This window comes from Macrobrachium nipponense, chromosome 1 (genome assembly GCF_015104395.2).
Source record: "Macrobrachium nipponense isolate FS-2020 chromosome 1, ASM1510439v2, whole genome shotgun sequence".
Taxonomy (NCBI): Eukaryota; Metazoa; Arthropoda; class Malacostraca; order Decapoda; family Palaemonidae; genus Macrobrachium; species Macrobrachium nipponense.
Window position 1 is genome coordinate 141,254,044 of NC_087200.1, and position 13,621 is coordinate 141,267,664.

At 35.1% G+C, this 13,621-nt stretch overlaps 1 protein-coding gene across 2 annotated transcripts in view; it reads left to right on the top strand.

The window, feature by feature from the left end:
- The window catches only part of LOC135219691 (NAD(+) hydrolase sarm1-like), a 703,407-nt gene that overhangs the window by 67,744 nt on the left and 622,042 nt on the right, over positions 1 to 13,621 (top strand). The window lies entirely within an intron of this gene.

The window sequence follows — 13,621 nt, forward strand, 5'->3', positions numbered from 1 at the left end:
AAAAATAGAACATCAAAATACCTGTGTCACTGTAGTGCCACGTACTGTAACTACACTCATGAGAAAATCATTCGATTTGGTCAAGAAAAACCACTGAATGGGTTAACTTCAAGTTGAGCTGAGTTTAATGGGACCTACTTCAGCGGATTTCCATCTTTCCTTTGGTTTTTAAATGCTAATTATGGTAAAGAGAGATGAGAGGGCTTCGGAAAAATATTTGTAGATTTTTCAATAAAATTGAAGCACTAAAGATCCTTAGATTGATTTTATTTAATTATTTATTTATTTATTTATTTATTATTATTATTATTATTATTATTATTATTATTATTATTATTATTATTATTATTATTATTATTATTGAATACAATGGCAAAATTTACCGAATTGATCTTATACATAATTCTATTATTATTATTATTATTATTATTATTATTATTATTATTATTATTTATTATTATTATTATTATTATTATTATTATTATAGCAAAACGGTAAAAAGCTGTCGAAATATGGGTAGATTTTTTTGTTGTTTTTTCTTTTTAGACAGTCTTTTATGGCGGTGTGAATGATTAACATTTTTAAAGGTTATCTTTTCAACTAGTATTCGAAATGTAATTATGTTAATGTTCGCTATTTTTTCTTAAGGACCAGAAACTTATCAATTGTATTCCAGTCTCGAAATTGCATAATAGTTTAACGAAATATAAAATTCTGCCACGTATTACCAAAATGGAGAGCGGGAGAGTTGTAAACATGTAAGGATTTATATATTTTTTTATTATGATGGAAAATATGATGCGATATTAATACGTGATACGATAACACTATTAATCTTATGTGGAGTGCAATCAGTGGCCATTTCATTCTTGAAAACAATTTTCATTTAATCCTTGTTGCAGGAAACTACAAGCGTCTAATTACTGGATTTTCAACAGTTAAAAAATTCCTCCAAGTACACCATGATGTTTCTTAGCATACTCTTTACATACTCGTTTACTAGTATGTAAAGAGCGAGATGCAAAGGGAAAAGGTCCCTGGCATCGCGGAGGTTAGTGTAATTATGTATATAAGGCCTTTAGAGACATCCGGGTACTTATTCGTAACCGCCGCTCTTTCGCGGAAACATGTGACAGCTGCAGAAATTGCTGGGGACAAAGGCTGCTATTGGTATTTTATGGTGTCTCCGTTTCATTACTTCTCAGTTGGACCTGGTAATGTCGTCCTGCTTTGTGTGTGTGTGTGTGTGTGTGTGCATGTGCTTGTGTATTTAATAGGATATTTTAAATTTGTGTTTGTATTAATACAAAGAAAGGTTACTGAACAATAGGATCTTGCATTTCTGTGCTTAAAACAGGTCAAGTAGTAGGTGTGTAAATCCGGTCACTGATTCTGTGCGTGAACAAGGGTACCTATATTAGGTACAGTGTTTATGGTCATATAGCAGTTATTTTGATTTAAAATAATCACAGCCACATAATTATGTCTATAAATACGTATTAGTATATCTTGGAAAATATTATTTTGCATGGGGATATTTTATGATAGTCTTGCTTAGTTGTCTAATCATAAGTATTTTTACAAGGTTATCTCCTTTCATTTGGTTTGATTGGGAACATGAAATTAGATGTTTGCATTTACCTGTTTAGAAATACTCGGTATTTTCGTATTTCTTCCTCTCTTAAAGCAATACGTTCTGCTTATACTATTACTATGTCTGCTCCTCTTCTGAGTTTGATCACAGACGCATATAGTGGATATTTTTCCAAGTTACCGTTTCAGAGAAAATGAAGGCGTTTCATCACGGATTTCCTTCCTCTGTCAAGGCATAGGGACCTACTTTTTGCACCCAGCAGTAGGTCGGAGGTCACTTCTGCGCATTCTTTACTACTACCATTACTGCCCCTGAGACTACTGTATATATTCCGTGATTGAACACATGAAAATTTATTATCGTACACTTACCACTCAAGAAATACCCTTCGTCTTGGTTTTCTTTCGCTTTTACTGATGAAGACCTCTTTCAGGAAGATAGTAAGTTGTTAATTATTTCTATAAACCGAACACTTACATTCTCTCCTTCTCTCATCTCTCTCTCTCGCTCTCTATCTCTCTCTCTCTCACTCTCTCTCTCTCTCTATATATATCTATATATAATTAAATAATATTTTATATATATAAAATAATAATAATAATAATAATAATGAATAATAATAATAATAATAATAATAATAAATAATAAAAGTAACTCATAAAAACCCCTTAAATTTATTAAGTAAGTACTATATTTTGTCAGAGACTGCTGTCTCTCTATTCTTACCTGAAGAGAGAGACAGCAGTCTCTAAAATATAGTACTTACTTTCTATAGTTTGGCGTTTTTATGAGCTACTTTTATTATATGATTTCTTTTGTAACAGAACATTTTTACCAGTCATACACACACACACACACACACACACACACACACACAACACACACACACACACACATATATATATATATATATATATATATATATATATATATATATATATATATATCTATATATATCTTGTTACCACTAAATGTCTACGGCAATTATTACTCCTAGTAGTATACTTCTACACCTGCTCATTTTCCTCGTCTCAGAACAGGAAAAAGTTAATTACAATGTAAACCTACCAGTTTAAAAAACAGTGGGCGTCTTCATACACCTTCCTTTCTTACAGCATAAGGACGTAGGTAAATAGTAGGTCACTGATTACCTCTCCACATTATCTCCCTTCCAGACTACGATTCCAGTTGGTATGCTGTGAGATAATTATCGCCTGAGCATCTCTTACACGACGCTCTCGTGGATGCTCATGCATCTTATCTAAGTGCTGGACTTGACGCAAATTACAATCCTTGTTTGCATGACATTTGATCCAGCGCTATGAGCGTGTTGTGATCTTTTACAAGCACTTTTTTTATTAATGTTTTTATTGTCTTTATTGTTGATGATGAAAATATTGTCCTTTTTTTTTTTTTTTTTTTTTTTGAACCATGTGCAGTCTAAGCTGTGTTTTGGGCGTTTCTAAACGTTATTATTAAAGGGGTTGGTGTCAGAGGTTGTTAACCATCCGGTTCTCAGTGTATTTGATGTGGATAAGATTATTATTATTATTGTAATAATAAAAATAATAATAATAATAATGTTGCTATGAGTGTTTTGTTAGTTTCTAACCGGTTTGAAAATAATATGATAATAAAAGTACATCATTTTGATCTTTTATGTAGAGTGAATTGTATTCTATTGGGCATATATGATAATAATATTAAAAATTAAGTGTATAAACACAATGAAAGCATAGTCCCATTGCTGAAAGGATCCGGTAATAATGAAGAGTAGATGATTACAGAAAAGCCAGAGCACAAAGCATTTGTTCATCATAGCTCCAGTCAAGATCATTGTATCCAGTGGAATGCCTCTGAAACCAGTTGAAATAGTAACGAAACTTGTGTAAGGAGATAGGAGGTAGCAATTTCAAACAACGGCCTTTTCAGTGACTGGTAATAAAAACACTTTAGCTATTATGATAGTTTCATGAATGGAATTATTTATAAATGGTTTATTAAAAGATTTGATTTAGACAAATGTGCAAATAAAAATGAAGGGTTCTTCAGTCGAACCACCACTCACACGTTCCATAAAGTCAGCTGGATTGTCCTCGGAAAATGACGCGATAATGGGAAACATCGACCCACCCTTTTTTAAATAACTGGTTGTTTTTTTTTTTTGACTTAGTGCTAAACGCAGAAAATTCCGTTCCCATAGTTTTTGCTAGTAAATCTTCGTATAATTTTTAGGCAGACTGAAAAATAAAATCGAGCATGTTTTCGAGAGCTCTCTTTTGTACATTTTTTAAAAAAATTTTTACAGACATCATCAATGATTTCCTTCTTAATTGTTATTATTATATTGGAGAAATAGTGTACAATTATTGTAAATTAAGGTAGTGGATAAGGTAACTGTTTCAGTGACAGGTCTTCCATAAAAGAAACTCTTTTTGTGAAAAAAAGTCAATTCAGAGTTACCGTAAGTTTTACAGCTTCTCTTTATTACTGTATTGCTTATTTTATTTAGTACACATATCCACTTGCCTTCATCCTCCACGTATTAGTTTTGTTTTATGAGTTATATTCTGTGCGCTTGAATACCTAAGTGAATATTTATTTTATTTATGAGCGCTTAAAAAACCTTTCTTTCATAATCATGCCGTTGGATTTCAAGGGTTATTTAGTCCATATATTATTTGATATCTACCCTAGCACTTTCTCTTCCTGTTATTAGTTATGTTTTCATTTCTAATGATTTTTTTGGGCGGATGTTCGGATTACAAATAGCTCGTTTATTTTATGGGCAATACAGAGGTTAAACGTTGCTTGTTTATTCATAATTGGATGTAAGCATATTTACTTCGATAGAAATTAAGCATTTTTACTTATTTTATTTACTTGACACATGTTTGATTTACTAATTACTTTTATTTATTTACGTTTCCAATAAAAACGTTAACGTTTCATAGTTTTGACAAAATAAAGATTTTTGCTTTAATCAAATGTCCTGATGTCTAGTAGCAAATATATACTTGGCTTCATCCATGGATGTGTGATTTAAATTATTATTCGTCCGGTTTGGAGAAAAACCATCATATTTCATAACAGGTCAGTTACGAACTTCCGTGCAAGGGGATAAATATATCCCAATCTTTATGCGTAACTATGACACTGCGATCTCGGTTACGGTTACATAAGCATGGTTTTTGGTCTAAGACCTTTCTCTTCTGAGAAATACTTCGAAAGAGACTAATGATGGTTGAGGTGGGGGAGGGTCGCCGGGGGGCAGCGATTTACTTGTATTTTGTTGTTGAAACCCTTTGAAATTCCTGTAGATTAGAGTACTATATTTGATATAGTATGCGGTGCTGCCAGGACATCGTTGATTGAGACAGCCTGGCGGCTTGCAAGTCCTTCTCAAGGGGCCAGCCGCTGTCACTCTTTTTACTTGGTAGGTTGCCTCTTGCCGTAGTTTGAAAGCCACCGAATGGGATGGCAGTGTGTATGGTATTCCTTTTGTAAGAGGTCAGAAGAAATATAACCTCAAACCTTTGCATCTGGAATGGTGTGGAATAAAAGAAAATATATAAGACAGTAGACTTATTTAAAGAGAGAAAGCAAGATTTATGCCTGTCAAAGAACTTATAACGTATGATTTGGTTTATCAGTTTTATTAGTAATGTACTGCTACTGTGATATTTTGTTCGTACTAAATATTACCACGATTATCGTAATTGAACCCCTTTTACGTACGGTTGGGTTAAATAATTTTGGCTTCATACATCTCTGTTGTTATACTTTACCGTGGAATTACTAAAATAAACAGCAATATACTATAGATTATTGGAAAGGCAAGTTATCATAGGAATTTTGCATATATCTTCCATTCGATTTTAGCTAATGCGTTTTTACAGCATAATCGGTTAACTGCAAGTCGTCATTTTGACCTCTAATTTCGTTATTTTACTTTTATGATTAGAACATGATGAAAGACATCAAAATGAAATAGATATCGGTATTTTATCGTGAAAATTATATTTATTTAGATCAATCAAACAAAAGTGTCGTTGAAGGAGATGTCAAAAAAGAATCATATTACGTGGATCTACTTATTTGCGTTTTACTGTGTAGTTGATAGCATAAATGATATCTTTGGAAAACCATTTTGTGGCAGTTTTGCATGACGGAAAATATCTGCACATTGCCTTTTCTTTATTTTTTCGCGAATATTTATTAACGGTATTGCAGGAAATTTCTTTCATCTAACTTTAACTCGTCATTTGACCTTTTATTTGTTGTTATACAGTTTTAAATGATACCGAAATCAGTATCGTAGTATGAAAATGAACTTTTCACGGGCCAATCAAAGAAAACTCTCGCCAGATGCAAAGAATGGATATACGTTGTGATAGATAATTGGATTGTTATTTTGGTGATTATTATTGTTGTCGCTTTTTTGTTCGGGCGAGGACGAGGCAACAAGCATGGATGCGATGCTGTCAGAAGCCCACATATTTTTCCGGTGAGTCAGGGGGAATGTGCACGGCCTTGATGTTTGGTGGCATGTGTCGTGTGGATGTTGCGTGTTGCATGTGGCGAACATAATTATGAGGATGGCTAATTTGGTGTCGGTGAATCTTACCATCTGTTTGAATCATAGAAGCAGATCTGGTAACCATTGATTATTGCATCAGGGAGAATTTAAATCATGTGATTGATGTCTCTTGATAATTACAAAGCTAATAGTTCATTTGAAATTTCATGACTTTATTTTAGTTTAATGAAAAGAAAACTATTGTGTCGACTTTGTCTGTCCGTCCTCATTTTTTGTCTGTCCGCACTTTTTCTGTCCGCCCTCAGATCTTAAAAGTTACTGAGGTTTAAGAGGCTGCACATTTGTAATGATCATCCACCCTCCAATCATCAAACATACCAATTTGAGGCCCTTTGGCCTCAGAAGTATTTATTTTGTTTAAGGTTATAGTTAGCCATAATCGTAAGTCTGGCAACGATGTAGGCCAGGCCACCATGGGCAGTGGCTCAAGTTTCATGGGCCGCGGCTCACTCAGCATTACACCGAGACCACCTAAAGATAGATCTATTTTCGGTAGTCTTGATATTACGATGTTCAGGAAACTCGATTGCGCATTTTTTACTTGTTTCTTTCTGTTAATAATATCGACAGAAACAGCAACAACAACAATAATAATAATATTATTATTATTGTTGTTCTTGTTGTTGTTGTTGTTGCCGATATTGTCGGAAGAAACCAAAAACAGTCACGATTATTTTGTACTCCCCTTTTGTATACATCCTGATACGAGAATCGTTTTTATTCAAAGGCTATTTTCCTCTCTTTTTATTGACATCCCTTTCGACGACGTCAGGGTATGTTGATGAGAGTACCGGAGAGCGGACTGTCACAAGTTGCTCCAAGGAACTCTGCCTCACACGCACGTTAGAAGATTCTCAGAGCAATACTATCAGGTGTCCTCTTTGGTTATTTTACGCTGGCTAATGTTACGAAATAGTTTAGGTGAGAAAAGCAATTTTTGGGGAAGGAATTTAGGGTCTCGGGTTTGTGGGAAATAATTGGCAGATATTTTTCACGTAATTGTGTCACGAAGATATAAGGGCTTTTGTTTGAAAATAATTTCTCTCAATTCTATGTAATGAAATAAAAACCCGATTTTAGTTTTATACGGACAAAGATATAAATGTCCCACATTGCCATAGAGAGAGAGAGAGAGAGAGAGAGAGAGAGAGAGAATTATTTGAGAACTGCGAACACGTTCCAGTAAAAATTTTTTTTTTCCTCTCATAATTTTGTCAAGCTGCCTCTCTCTCTCTCTCTCTCTCTCTCTCTCTCTCTCTCTCTCTCTCTCTCTCTCTCTCATTTTATAGAGAGAGCGAGAGAGTATTTTATTTATTTTTCTAATACGGTAATTTTCATTTTAATTCGTCCTCGTTTCCGTTATCGGACACATTTAAAAAAAATCATATCTGACACCATTTCGTCATCAATTGTGTCGTTGATCTTTATCTGGTAAAATGAAAGTTATAGTGCTTTATCCATGACCCAGGTCGTGCTGGTTAGCTGAAGGCATTTTCTGTTACCATGTAAGTACAAGGGCAATCGCCAAAAACGAGCAGTGGCTTAATGGCTTTCATGACTGGTGTAGAGGTGGGTCCTTTAAAGAACACTTGTTATATTCTCTGAGGTGTCTATTTTTCTATGTTTTTATTCAGTATACCTCATACGACCTTTACCAGTAAGTAGGTTAACAGTATCTCCGGCGACTTCCTTGTGCGCCAAATTAATATTATTTTTCGCCAATGTATTGTGGTGTATGTAAATTTATACGCGTAAGGTGTGTATGTACACATACATACTCTTTCTTGAATAATATATATATATATATATATATATATATATATATATACATATTTAATTTATACACATGCATGATTATATGTTTAATAGAGAGAGAGAGAGAGAGAGAGAGAGAGAGAGAGAGAGAGAGAGGGGGGGGGGGGGGGAAATGATATTTGTCGACTTCTCGTACTCTAACCATTTCATGTAAGTTTTGTATAGTCAGTGGTAATATAAACTTGGTTTTTACCGTAGCCAGTTTGCCATCATATTCCAGAGTCTTGGTATCACACCAAATGGATTGCAGAGGGGAGATGGAGGAATGTAAATGATAACGATTCGAAAGAGTTATTAAAAAAAGGACATCTTATGTGCAAGAAGATGAGAGCGTTGGAGTGGCTGAAGGCTGAAGCTATTGAGAGATTGGAAGATTCATATTTTGGAGAAGCTACAAACTGGATCTATTTTACTACTAGAGGAAAGCAAGGCCTAGAGAATGTAATCTAAAATAGTTTTTGAGACACAGGAGCTCGTTCAGCATATATGTGGACTGGGCAGAATATGTAAGTAGAGTGTCCGTGCTGTTCATGTGTCCTTTTGGACATTAATCATTTGATTTTTCCTCATGCAGCAGCTACATCCTGGGTACAACATTTACAGGATCATTGTCGATTTTTTTCTGGATTATAAGGGCTTTCGTTGAAAATCATTTCTCTCAATCTATTTAATGAAATAAAAACCCGATTTTAGTTTTATCATGAGTACTCATCACTCTCGTCATGAAAGTAATAGACAGTTAATGAAACACACATGGAATTTTTATTCTAAAATAGCCACGAATTCATTTTCGTGTAATCTGATTCTCGTGTTGGATAGGCTAGGAAACTATAACTGTAGACGTGATGCTTGATTGTGACCCCTTTGTTCTTACTTCTTTCCTTCCGGTTTTGTTTTCCAGCAGGTGTTTAAAGACTTAAATGAATTCTGATTACTGGGGTTCGAGATTAAAAATAATTATTTTGACTGGCGAGTCTTAATTGCAGAAGTTTCTTTCTTTTCAGTAATAAAGTTTAGTCTCTGACTGTTCTTATTATTATTACTGGGCTAGTTAAGATGCATAAGGACTGTTGTCATAGATATGTTGTCTTTACTAGTATTGGCTACAAACTGGTCATCTTAGTTCTGTGTCTCAGTAAGCAATCATTGTAATCTGAAAGTGACAAAGCACTTTTTGTATTTTATACCCGTCTTACCTATATTATCGTAAATAAAGGATGTTAGGTCTAAATGATATGAAATGTAGTGCTTATGCTTCAAAGCAGGCTAAGAATGAAATAAAAAACCGAATGAGCTTGTTAGTCAGATATCTTGAGGAGAATAAGTGAATGAGGAAGTTTGTATAAAAGAACGAGGAATTATGTAAAATAAGTAAAGGAGAAGAATAGCAGCATAAAAATGCCATTTTGTGGAATGCGTGGGTTAAGGCCACCTCCAGGTGAGAAAATAGCCCGTGTTTAGCATCAGCAATAGGTATTGGGGGTGAGACCTGGCACTCAAGTAGAAGGCAGATAATGCTCAAGGGCTTCGCTCCACTATTTTTCCAAACACCGGAATTAGGACCAAGACGTAAGGTTGGTTAATTTAGTCTCTCTCTCTCTCTCTCTCTCTCTCTCTCTCTCTCTCTCTCTCTCTCTCTCTCTCTCTCTGCAAGAAGAGCATCGATGTCTTCATTAGAGAGAGAGAGAGAGAGAGAGAGAGAGAGGCAAGAAATGTTTCTATATATTTATTAGGGTAGGAAGAGAGAGAGAGGGTATGTTATTGTATTTACAGTATTCTAAAGTGCTTGAACAAGAGAGAGAGCGATGTTCATATTTGGGAAAAGAGGAAGTGAAAGAGAGCTCATCCTCTTTGCAAGTACAGCTGACTATATCTTTATTTGAGAGAGAGAGAGAGAGAGAGAGATAGGGTGTCACATTCTCTTTTAGGGAATATCCATATATCTTCATCTTAAGTTATATATATATAATATATATATATATATATATATATATATATTATATATTTATATATATATATAAATATATATAAAATATATATATATATATATATATTAACATAATAGAGAGAGAGAGAGAGAGAGAGAGAGAGAGAGAGAAGAGAGAGAGAGAGAGAGAGAGGGTGCTTCATTCGTGGATAAGGAGAATTTTTTCTCTATGAATTATCCATATGTCTTCACCTGGACGTGGACATATATATATATATATATATATATATATATATATATATATATATATATATCTAGAGAGAGAGAGAGAGAGAGAGAGAGAGAGAGAGAGAGAGCCAGCTGTAAGGTGGTCTTAATGAGAATTGTCTTTGGTATGCATCTGCCACTTGAGGAAGAACGACCTCAGATTGTTCGAGGAGTCGTGTGAGGATTTATTTTGAGTTCTTTCTCAGCTTCTCTCTCTTTCTCGCTCTGATTAAGCCCTTGTATCCAATGGGGATTCTTACATTAGAGGCTAATCGTATTGTGAGAGGAACATCCTTGTGAACGAAATAGATTCTTGGATGTAAGTGTCTTCATACCGCTTGAATTAAATTTATGACATTGTCTTATGATGGCCATTTCCGATATGAGTTGTCATACTTTTCAAACTCCACAGCGCAGGAAGCTTTCTTTCAGTTAGAATTTATTTTTCTGTCATAGATTTAATTTCACTCATTACTGCCATACTATTAAGTAATACTTTGTTCAAAGCTTCAGAATAAAAGCATCTTCATTTCAGGGTAAAATGCTCCTTAAAGGCGGTGTTGCAGATGATATAGCGGCAAAAATTTTGACCAACTCCGAAGTGTTTTGGAAACCCCTGTTCCCTTCCTCGGAGAAATGGAATAGATACAGAGGAATGCGTTTGGCACTATTTATATGGCTGGTAGACTATATCACAGTAGGCGTTATCTCTGCTCCCTTGAAAAGGCTTCCCATTAAAAGAATGCCTTGGGCAGCTTTTGTATCTATGGGGTGTGCATACCGTGAGACGTTCTTCCCGCCTTATGGGTAATAGTTGAAACATTTCTTTGTGTTCATTCCATTTTCTCCGAAGAGGTAAACAGGGTCTTCTGAGAAGCCTAAAAATCTTCTCATAATTTTTGCCTATTTAACACTACTTTCAATGGATTTTTGTTCTGCCTATTTTTAATGTCATTGCTGATTATTTCGGGAAGTATCTTCCTTACCATTAAAATCAATGGGGTACAACCTTTCGCCATAATCATAGGGAATTTCTGTCGTAAATACTATTTTATTGTCAGACTCCAAAGTAGTAGGAGCTTACTTGCTAATTGAATATACTGGTTGAATTCCTTTAGCATCATCAGCATGAATATCAAGTTGAACGTATAAAATTGCAAATGGTTGGCCCTTTACAGAGGGTAGAATTAGATGGAGCGAGGGAGTAAGAATAGGAAGAAGTGATAATGACCTTCAGGGCAAGAAACGAGATAACCTAACTGCCGCTGAAAATAAAAACAGACAGGGGCAGGTGCCATCTGGAATGACCTCAGCTATCTGGGAGGAATAATACTTTGGCGGGGAGGCCGGATGTGTTTCTGCTTATCATCACTTTTCGTGCTAACGTTTTTTATCATTCTGGATATTAGTTGCTGATAAATGGTTCAAGCGTCGTTGGCGTTTTCAGTTCTTGGAAATTATGTGTAACAAGACTTTCAAAAAATAGATTTTGTCACTTAACTTCTGTCTGTCCTATTTTTGCACAGAGCGAAAAAAGTTACTTTTGAGCTTATTAAAAGTAATAGTGGTAATAAGGACAGTGAACATAAAAGGTTGGCAGAGGCTTTCGCATTCTGCAAGCCAGTCATAAATCAGACTTATCATGCAACAGTAGAACTAGGGCTATATTTGAGGAACTGTAAGCCACTTATTATAAGGCGGCTCGGGCCTTTAATTGCATGCGCAAGACCCACGCATTATGTGCTTTTGACGAACTGTGTTTAGCTGAACAATTGCTTAACACGGGAGCTAAATCACTCTTCAGACCACGATACCGTCGACTGCAGGAGAAGCAGCTACAAGCACGAAGCTGCTGGCAAAAGCTGCTTCTGAAAAGTGAAATAACCTTAAGACATCAGATTTTTTTTATTATTAGTGATTATACTGACGTACAAGTATGTAGGCTAGGAGTTTGCGTAGTGATACTTGATTACTCTCTATCTATATCACTGGAGGAAGTGTGTCGTCGTGGGTTGCGCTGAACTCGTCATAATCACTTCATCTAACTGTGGGTCTCGAAGGTTTGCTTCTTTGCTTTTCCTCTTATTTTGCATTTCAGCTATATCAATGGAAGTGTAGTATTTCTATTTAATTAACTTGATTCTGTTATACACGCACATTTATATGACTAACATTCAATCAAGTTTTGTTACTTATTTTGCCTGGTATTGTTCCTTACCGAGTATATTTGTATTTTTATTTTCATCTACATCCCTATTTATCCTAGTTCAGGTTTCCAGTAGACGAAAGAAAGATACTTGGTTTTATGATAATAACACTAGATGGAGAAAGCATAAATTAGGCCGAGTCTTTCAAATGCTAAGAACAAAAATAGGATTAATTAGACCGAGTCGTTCAAATGTTATAGAACAACAATATCCAGTTCTGGTTCTCTAGAGTTAGAAATCTGTGAAAAACTTGAAAAAGCAAGTCAAGCTTTTGGCAGCCCGAATAAGATTTTGGAGTCAAGTAGATTGGAACTACATGGGGATGTGAGATTACGTAAACCTAGAATAATCTTTATTGCTAAACGGCAGGAATCGTGGTATGACGGAAACTCTGTTCAAAAGATTTTGTCGATTTCAGGATAGAGCTATGAGAAGGAGTCAGATGTCAGGATAGAGTGAGTTCCAGTTATTGATGAAATAAACGATGAAAGGAAGATGAATATGGCTCGGGCATTTCCTTCACACCACCCCAGGTGGAAAGTAGTATGTGACAGTGTCAGTTGGTCTCCTGCGGACACCAGAAGATGTGGGAAACTCATACCTACACGGATAACTATGAGACGGAATGCTGCAGTTGAGTGATTTGTGGGAGTGAGAACAGGGCAGAATTTCTCATAGGTCCTACCAAGCTCCTGACAGTATTGGAAACGATGACGATGATGATGGAATTTGTTCTTATCATCAATATCTCGCATTTTCTTTCTGTACTTTACACTCTTCATTCTTCTAGGCTTTGTAATCTGTAGAATTACAAACAAAATTCTCTGTTGATAAAGTCATTTACAATTTTTTGTTTTACTGTACTGTACTGTTTACTGAAAATTGAAATACAACTTATTGCAGAATAGTTTAATCGAATAAGTTGCTAAGCTGATGAGGCTAATTAGCCTCTGGAAAGTTTGATGCCATAGATAGAAGGACGTTACCTGTAAATGTTGCTGCAAATAGGTCAGCGATCGCAAACTTATTCATGCTCATCCTTGAATAGGGCATGTAGTGATGTGACTCATCAACTTCTAGTTACTCTAGACAAATGTCAATAACGTGGAGAGCATCCATTAGAGGATCTCGGTTTCTTTCATTTGTATTCAGAGTTCATGCAATACCTCCGTAAGGAAATATTAGGCATTTTATTCAATTTTATTCCAGAA